This window comes from Aythya ferina, assembly GCF_964211825.1.
Source record: "Aythya ferina genome assembly, chromosome: 1".
NCBI classification, from domain to species: Eukaryota; Metazoa; Chordata; class Aves; order Anseriformes; family Anatidae; genus Aythya; species Aythya ferina.
In genome coordinates this window covers 116,218,276-116,225,679 of record NC_140296.1, presented here as the reverse complement: position 1 = coordinate 116,225,679, position 7,404 = coordinate 116,218,276, and positions in this window count along the sequence as shown.

The window sequence follows — 7,404 nt, the reverse complement described above, 5'->3', positions numbered from 1 at the left end:
GCACTCCCCAAATGTTGTAAGTATTTCTGATGCGGTGTGTATGCATTTCCTATTTTATTTTATTTATTTTATTTTTTTCTGCCAAGTAAGGGGTAGCTGGAGCCATTGTTGCCATTCATAGCAACTAGCAGCTTCCAATCTGAAATAAAATTATTCTTTGCTAATATGAAATATCTGCTAGTCATGATGCGTGCTGTTTCTCATCTCTGAACATCTGAACACGTGTTTTAGGTATATACAGCCACACTGTGCTATCTACGGAGGGCGAGTTTCTGAAAAGTGTAACAGTTAGCAAGTCAATGGATAGCAAAATGATTTTTTTTCAATAAGAATCGGTGTAGTAAAGAGGAGATGCATTCAGGCACTCAATATATACAGACAAGGGCAGCACACTGCATTATAAGACATTTCCCATTCATGTACTGGGAACATTAACCAGAAAAGTAAGCTCCTAAAAGCTCAGATGCAGAAGGAAGATGTCACTGCAAGCTGCACACCAGACAACCCAAACAGCTCTATGAGCATCAGTGTGATAAAAAAAAACAATACTGAAACAGGAAAAAATGTTGGATGGTACACAAGGACATCCATTTTCTCAGCACTTACTGTGCATATGTCAATATTTTATGGAAACAATAAATCCAGTCAGCAAAATATGTAGAAAAGAACATAAATACATAGTTTAAAGCATCCTTCATGCCGTAAGATGGTTCTGTGCTGTCTACTGCTGCTGTCAGACATGCCTCAGTATGACTTCAATTGCACCTCAGGGAAATTTTTGGCACAAGCTGGGTGGTGGAAGGGTGGACAATGGAAAACCAGGGTAATAATGATGGTTAGCAGAGCAGAGTATTGAGTAGCTGGCAGTGGAAATCCAAGATAGTAGGCAGACAAGTACAGAGCGTTAGTTACTGTCTGTGTGTATATTTAACATGTGTGTGGAGGCAGGGTAGATATATGTACATGTGAGAAGAATGGTCTCATTTTTAAGGCATGATACATATCAACATTAAAATATATGTTGTTTATAAAACATAATTCTTTACAAGCCTGCTAAGATGCATATAATTTTTTCTGTACTGGAGTGATTAAAATTAAATGAACAATGATTCTATTTCAGCAATGTATTCTACCACAGAAATTAGAACTAAATATGTCCATCAGGGAAAAAGGCTGGTGCTATGTTATTTGCTGCATGCTTCAAGTGGAAATCACCTAAACAATTTCCAAAAGGCAGACATTTTCTCAGTGGTTTGCTCAGCTCATAAGACCCATTTAAGTTGAAATGTATGTCCTTGTTTCTACTATATGAAATTTTATTCTGCCTTCTTGGGAATATCACTTCAGTATGAAAGACTTTGAAGTAATAGAATTTGCAATTATTGAGCTTTGAGATTATTGAGTATTATTTGGAAGTCTTGAAAAAATTATTGTTAACTTCCCTCAATTAGAATAAAACACAGCACTCCTATTTCCAGTGACTTCAGCTACAGATGCAGAAGTGATAGAGAGGTATCATCATTTCTATCCTATAATGTTTTTACTATCCTTCTTTAAAAGTCTATGTTGATTTAAGGTTCTTTTACCTCACAAAATCTTTATGGTAGCTAGCTAGCATAGCTTTCAGATTTTATCTTGCCATATGTTTCAAGTTGTGTGCTTCAGTCTGCATCTGCTGAGTATCTGTTACAGTATGGCTACAACATCAACTCAAAAACAATTGGGACTACAGCCTTTATAATAATTACTCTCTGCAGCTGTTGAAATCAGAGTTCTTGAAAAAAATAAAATAAAAAATGAAGAGCTGTAGCTTCTCTCTCCCTTTATTTTAATCTAAAACAAAACTAAGCATGTTTTGATGGGACTTTTTGAATAGAAAAAAAAAAAAAAGCAGATTTTTTTTTCAAGGTTTAGTATAAACATGCATGGTTTTAAACTATGGAATAAAGGTATACCTGGCTTTTTCCACGATATGTGATTTATATTAAAACCCATGTGGAAACAAGTGTGGTAGTACAATACAGCTAAGGTGTTAGAAGTCTCATTTGGAAATCTATATTGGCTAAGTTCTGCTTTTCAAAAAAAATTTGCTGGCTGTCAGAAACTGAAGAACTTATTAATAACTAAAGCCCTCACAATCCTAAGCTTCCTTCTCTTATGGTTTATGAAGGCATTAACAACCTCTTTTTCTCAACAGCTAGACAGTGAAAACAAAATCAACCCGTCTTTCTATAGAGCAAATATATTTGAGGACCTGAACGACATTGGATACGACATCACTACAATGATTGGGAAGTTATAATGGAAAATGCTGAAAGTATCAAGAAAGAGGTTGATTCTTCAGTTCATATGGACAGTCTGGTTAGACTAATCTATTTGCAATCTGAATACAATACCCATTTTTAGCTGACCCATTTTTTTATTATTTTTTTTAATATTGTGATTCAAATAGAAGGATCATAGGATCATATAAAAATTTGGTTGGAAGGGACCTCAGGAAGTCAAAAGCAGAATCTGAAGTGAGGGCAGACTAAATTGCTGAGGGTTTTTCCTGTGAGGACTCGAAAAGTCTTCATAGACAGAGGCTGCACAGCCCTGCTGAGAAACCTGCTCCACTGTCCCGTGAGGAAAAAGTTTTTCCTTTTACCTAGTTTGAACTGAACTTCTGTTCAGACTTCTGCCCACTGATTTCCATTAGTTTTTGTGGAGACCAGCTATCTAGATACTTTCAGATGTTTAGCTTCTTACAACAGTGTAAGAAAACACATTACTGTCATCACCATCTGAGCCCTTGACAGTCCAGAAAACAATAATTTGCTACATACATGTGAGCAGCCACCTTTGCAATAATTTCAAACCTACTATGAATATATGCATAACTATTTTCAAACTAGTACCTAAAGAAAGACATTGCACAAAAAAAAAAAAATTAGAAGGTAACAAATACAGGGACAAAGGATATGTATGTGATGCTCCGAAATACACATTAATAATGAAATAGCTTAACTGCTTCACAGTAGTGTTGCAACAATTCTCCCAAATAAATCTCGCTACTGTGATGTCAGAAACTTCAACTGTAGAGTAAATCTCAGTTCTTCTGGTCGTCTGTGTTTTGGCAGTAGAGGAGCTGAATGCTCTATGACATTAACAATGGCTCTCAGGTTCTCTTTTGAATGCATTCCTCAGTGGTACTGAAAGCCACTTCTTTCCTTTGCGCTTCAGAACTTGACACAAGATCTACCTTTTTAAAATAGTTGTAATAAAAGCATGTATAATTGTGAATATTGTTTAAATAGAAAACAATCATTTTGTCTTATTTTTTGACCTACTCAATGATTTCCTATCATTTTACAAGGATTCTACTTTTGGTGGGGATTTATTACACTTTCAGATATGTCAGAAGCATCGAGAATGTTCAGACAGGTTCCTTCCTGGTAGTTTTATTTTATTAGTTTCAGAAATAATAACTAGAAAATAAATGTGAAGCAAATTACTGCCACACCATAAAACATTATACCATCATTTTATGAATACTAATGATAATTTAAAAAATGTTGCGAAAATGCCTACCCAGATTCTAACTTAACAATTCTGTAACCTAATCAAATCTTGATTACCTACAAAGGAGCTACTGAACATGTCTATATGTGGATGAATTTACTCATTTTCTGCAGAGTTCAAAAGCTAATTTGGAGACACTGAAAGAAGACATACAGGAAACATTTCCTTTTAAGTATTAAAATATTACTTGTTTAAAATTTCAGGGGATGAAAGATGCACTGGAATGAAGCTGATGTGCTGCTAGGATAAGATCTATAAGCTAGAATATTAAATGATGTGTTCTGATAACTCAGTTCACCTGAACTCACTTTAGAAGATCCTATAGCATTTTCTTTCTCCCAGTGATGATCAGCACTATACGATTATTTTTTATTTCTAAATATCTATATCAATGTAGATATGATAAATGAGGAAGGTATACTAGAACTTAACAAAAACAACAAAAAAAAGTCTGTCTATCAAACTACTCCTCTCTTTTCCTTCTCCAACTTTAGAAATGCATGTGGAAGTATACTAGATAAGACGTGTACGCTAGATCTAAGAAGCATCATTTATGAAAATACTTGGTAAATACTTTGAAAAATAGAATACATGTAAATTGATTACACTAATGTGATACCTACATTTGAACTATCTTCACAATTCAATATGACATTTCCCAATCTCTCAGTTTTTCCACAGGAGCACCGTGGTGAAGACACAAGAGCTGGGAAAGGGTGCTGCTAGAATTTTCCATTTTAATGAATGTATGCACAATTTTTTAAAGCAAGATACCAATCAAATACTTAAATAACAATAGGCTTTTCTTTGTTTCAGGGACAAGGTAAAGATGATAATTATATGAAATAAGTCTTATGTTTTCAAGGTTTCTCCTCCTTACTCTTGTCTGTCTCTACACCAACTAAATGTAGATGAGAAGCACATGAAGAATAATAAATTATGGATAACAACATTAATTCACAGACCGCATAACAGAGAACCCTCAGTGATCTGCACTTACTTTTCAATGCACCAGCAAACAAACTATAAATCTTCTGAATATTGTTACTGATGTCCCTATCTCTTCCAGTAATTACAAGCAATATCTCAAGAAAATAGTTGCCTTACTCACTCCTACAGTTTTGCAGAACAGTTTGATAACCATGGATTTAACATTAGTGGAAAGTTTAAATAAAGTTTCAGCGTCAACAGAAAATAGAGATTTTAGTCTGTTACTAGGACATATGCTCATGTAAGTGCTTTGTTTATAATATTCAGCCTTTTATTTATTTATTTTTTTTTCTAAATTGATAGTGGATAATTGGGAAGAAAAAAAAAAAAAAAAAAAGTGAAGATAGAAATGGTTCTGAAATTAATACTTTTTTTTTTTTTTTAACCTTATTTAACCTATTATCTTGTCATTACAAAACAGGAATTTTACTTGGTTTAAAACCAGCAAAATGCAACCATTATTTCTTGAGTACCAGAAGCATGCCAAGTAACCCATGCAACAAAAAATGTCCATGAGAACTTGCTTGTGGCATGCAGATGTCCTGCCAAAAGGACGTCTCTTTAAAGTAAGTGAACACCATTTGGACTACCAGAAATTGGAAGCACTGAGGATGGAAATGGGAGCCAGACACCAATTAGCAATATGGTAAAAGAAAAGCAATGCTGTTACACAGTGTGTGTCTACAGCAGAAACGGCTGGTTCCAGTTAGGGCACTGAGAGCAATATAACAATAGGAGCTCAGAACAGGTTAACTCAACACACGTTTATAGAATTTCATGAATATTTCTTGCAGCCTATGTTAGCTGTATCTAGGCTAAAGGGTAATGAAGACATATTTTTCCAAAACCTCTATTTCTTTGAATCAGCTATAAAGATGGTTCTTTCTTTTTTTGATACAAACAGAATGTACTTAAGTAGGTGCATAAATAATTCCTCAGGTCAGCAGTAATTTATGCAAAAATACTGTTCCCTTTTGATGATCCAGGCAAGTTTTGATATAGATAAATTAATGACAACTAAAACTCTCAAATTCATATTAAACTCTACAATAATCTGTTTATTAAGATCAGTTTGCATATTCTCCACAAGAGTGTTAGGACAAGGGTCACCTCTTGAACATGCCATTGGAGTACTTTTGAATAACCAAAATAAATTAGCCCTGGACTGCACTTATGCAAAGATTATCCTAATGGAAAAGCTTTATGTTAAGTGATAGATTCTATTCAAATTTACTTTAATAAAATAAATGAGTTCTAAAGCTAATAACCGAAAAGGCCAAAAACAAGAACGAGAACTAAGAGTAACTAAGACTACTATGTAAGTGTATATCTCACTATTCTGTTTTTATATTCAGCCTCCTACCAGCTGTAACTGAATCATTCATTTTTCCAACTTGTTAAAGAGTGGCTCTTTAGTTAACGTACTGTTGATCCAAAGGGGAAGGAATTTCCAAAATGAGTTCCAATCTGCGCTTTCCCTTATAAACACACATACACGTTCATGGGTACCCACTGCAGCTTTGTTCCATGTGTTCAAACAGTAGGAGTCATCAGCAACAGCAGCTGCTCTGCATGAGGAAGATGGTATTCCTCTGAAAAACACAGGAGCCAATTCCTACAGACCTTCATCCGTGAACAGCCTCAACCATCCAAATCACACCAAGAGTCACACATTTGCACCCACCCTTTCATATTAATGTTCAACAAGGGTAATGGTGGTACTCATCTTCTTCTCAGGACTTAGGGCCTTGGGATGAAAAGGTCAGAAAAAGTTTGAGTAGTTATAATGACTATTATGTTCAATATTCACACAACAAGCACCTCAATAGGAAAAGTCTTTCTGTCCTCTGCAGTTTCCAGATGCCCTTGTCTACATCCAGTTTGTTTGCAGGTTAATAGCCTGTCCTAGAGATCACATCTATAAGATCTCTAAGATGCTTTTATAAAAATTAAAAAGAAAATATCCAAATCACCTAATTGTAGTTTATTTCATTATGCACAGCTGAAAGTCACTTTCAAACAACACTATCTAAAACTTCAGGTGTTGTAGGAATTCAGTATATATATATTTTTATAAATACCTTGAGAATCTGCTGTCATAGGAAGACATGTGCTCATCACAAAGACCTTGTGCTCTCCTTCTGTTATCTCTGGCTCAGCCTTTTCCCAGCTCTTCATTCTGGTCCTTGTGGATGACAGCTATTGAAATAGCAAAGACCGTATTTCTTTTAATGCAAAGAAAGTAAATGAGCATGCTGTCTTACCCCCTAATAACACTGTTTCCCAGATTACCCATGGCTTCTACAAAGGCTTCACGTACATGTTGTGAAGGGCATGAAGGACTCAATACCAGAGAGGCCTTGGATTTAAAATTGCTCAAATTCAGACTTGTTAAGATCCCTCAACGAAGCTAAGTAGCACACTTGAAGAGTTTTTCTCATGGACAGCTTATTCTAAAGCAACATCCAAAGGAAGAAACAAGATGGTAAAGATTACAGGGCAGTATTGGCATTCATGGGACACTGCAGCTGTTCCCGTGTTTTACAGACCTATAGGATGATTTGGGCAAGCATGCTGCCTCCACTGCCTCAGCTTCCCAATCTGCAAAGTGCAAACAATGACACCACATTCCTTCCTTAAAGTGCTGTTGGGACTGTGTGTGATGAGAACTTCATGGAAGCTGTGCATTAGTATTATTGTTCTTTTCTTTTTTTTTTTTTTTTTTTTTTTTTTTTTTTTTTGTATATATTTGACAGACACTCAGATTTTAGAGAGATAGATGCCATGTCTAAGAACCTCTCAAGATCTCTGAATTTGTTTCATACAATATAAGAACGGTATGGCAGTGCCATC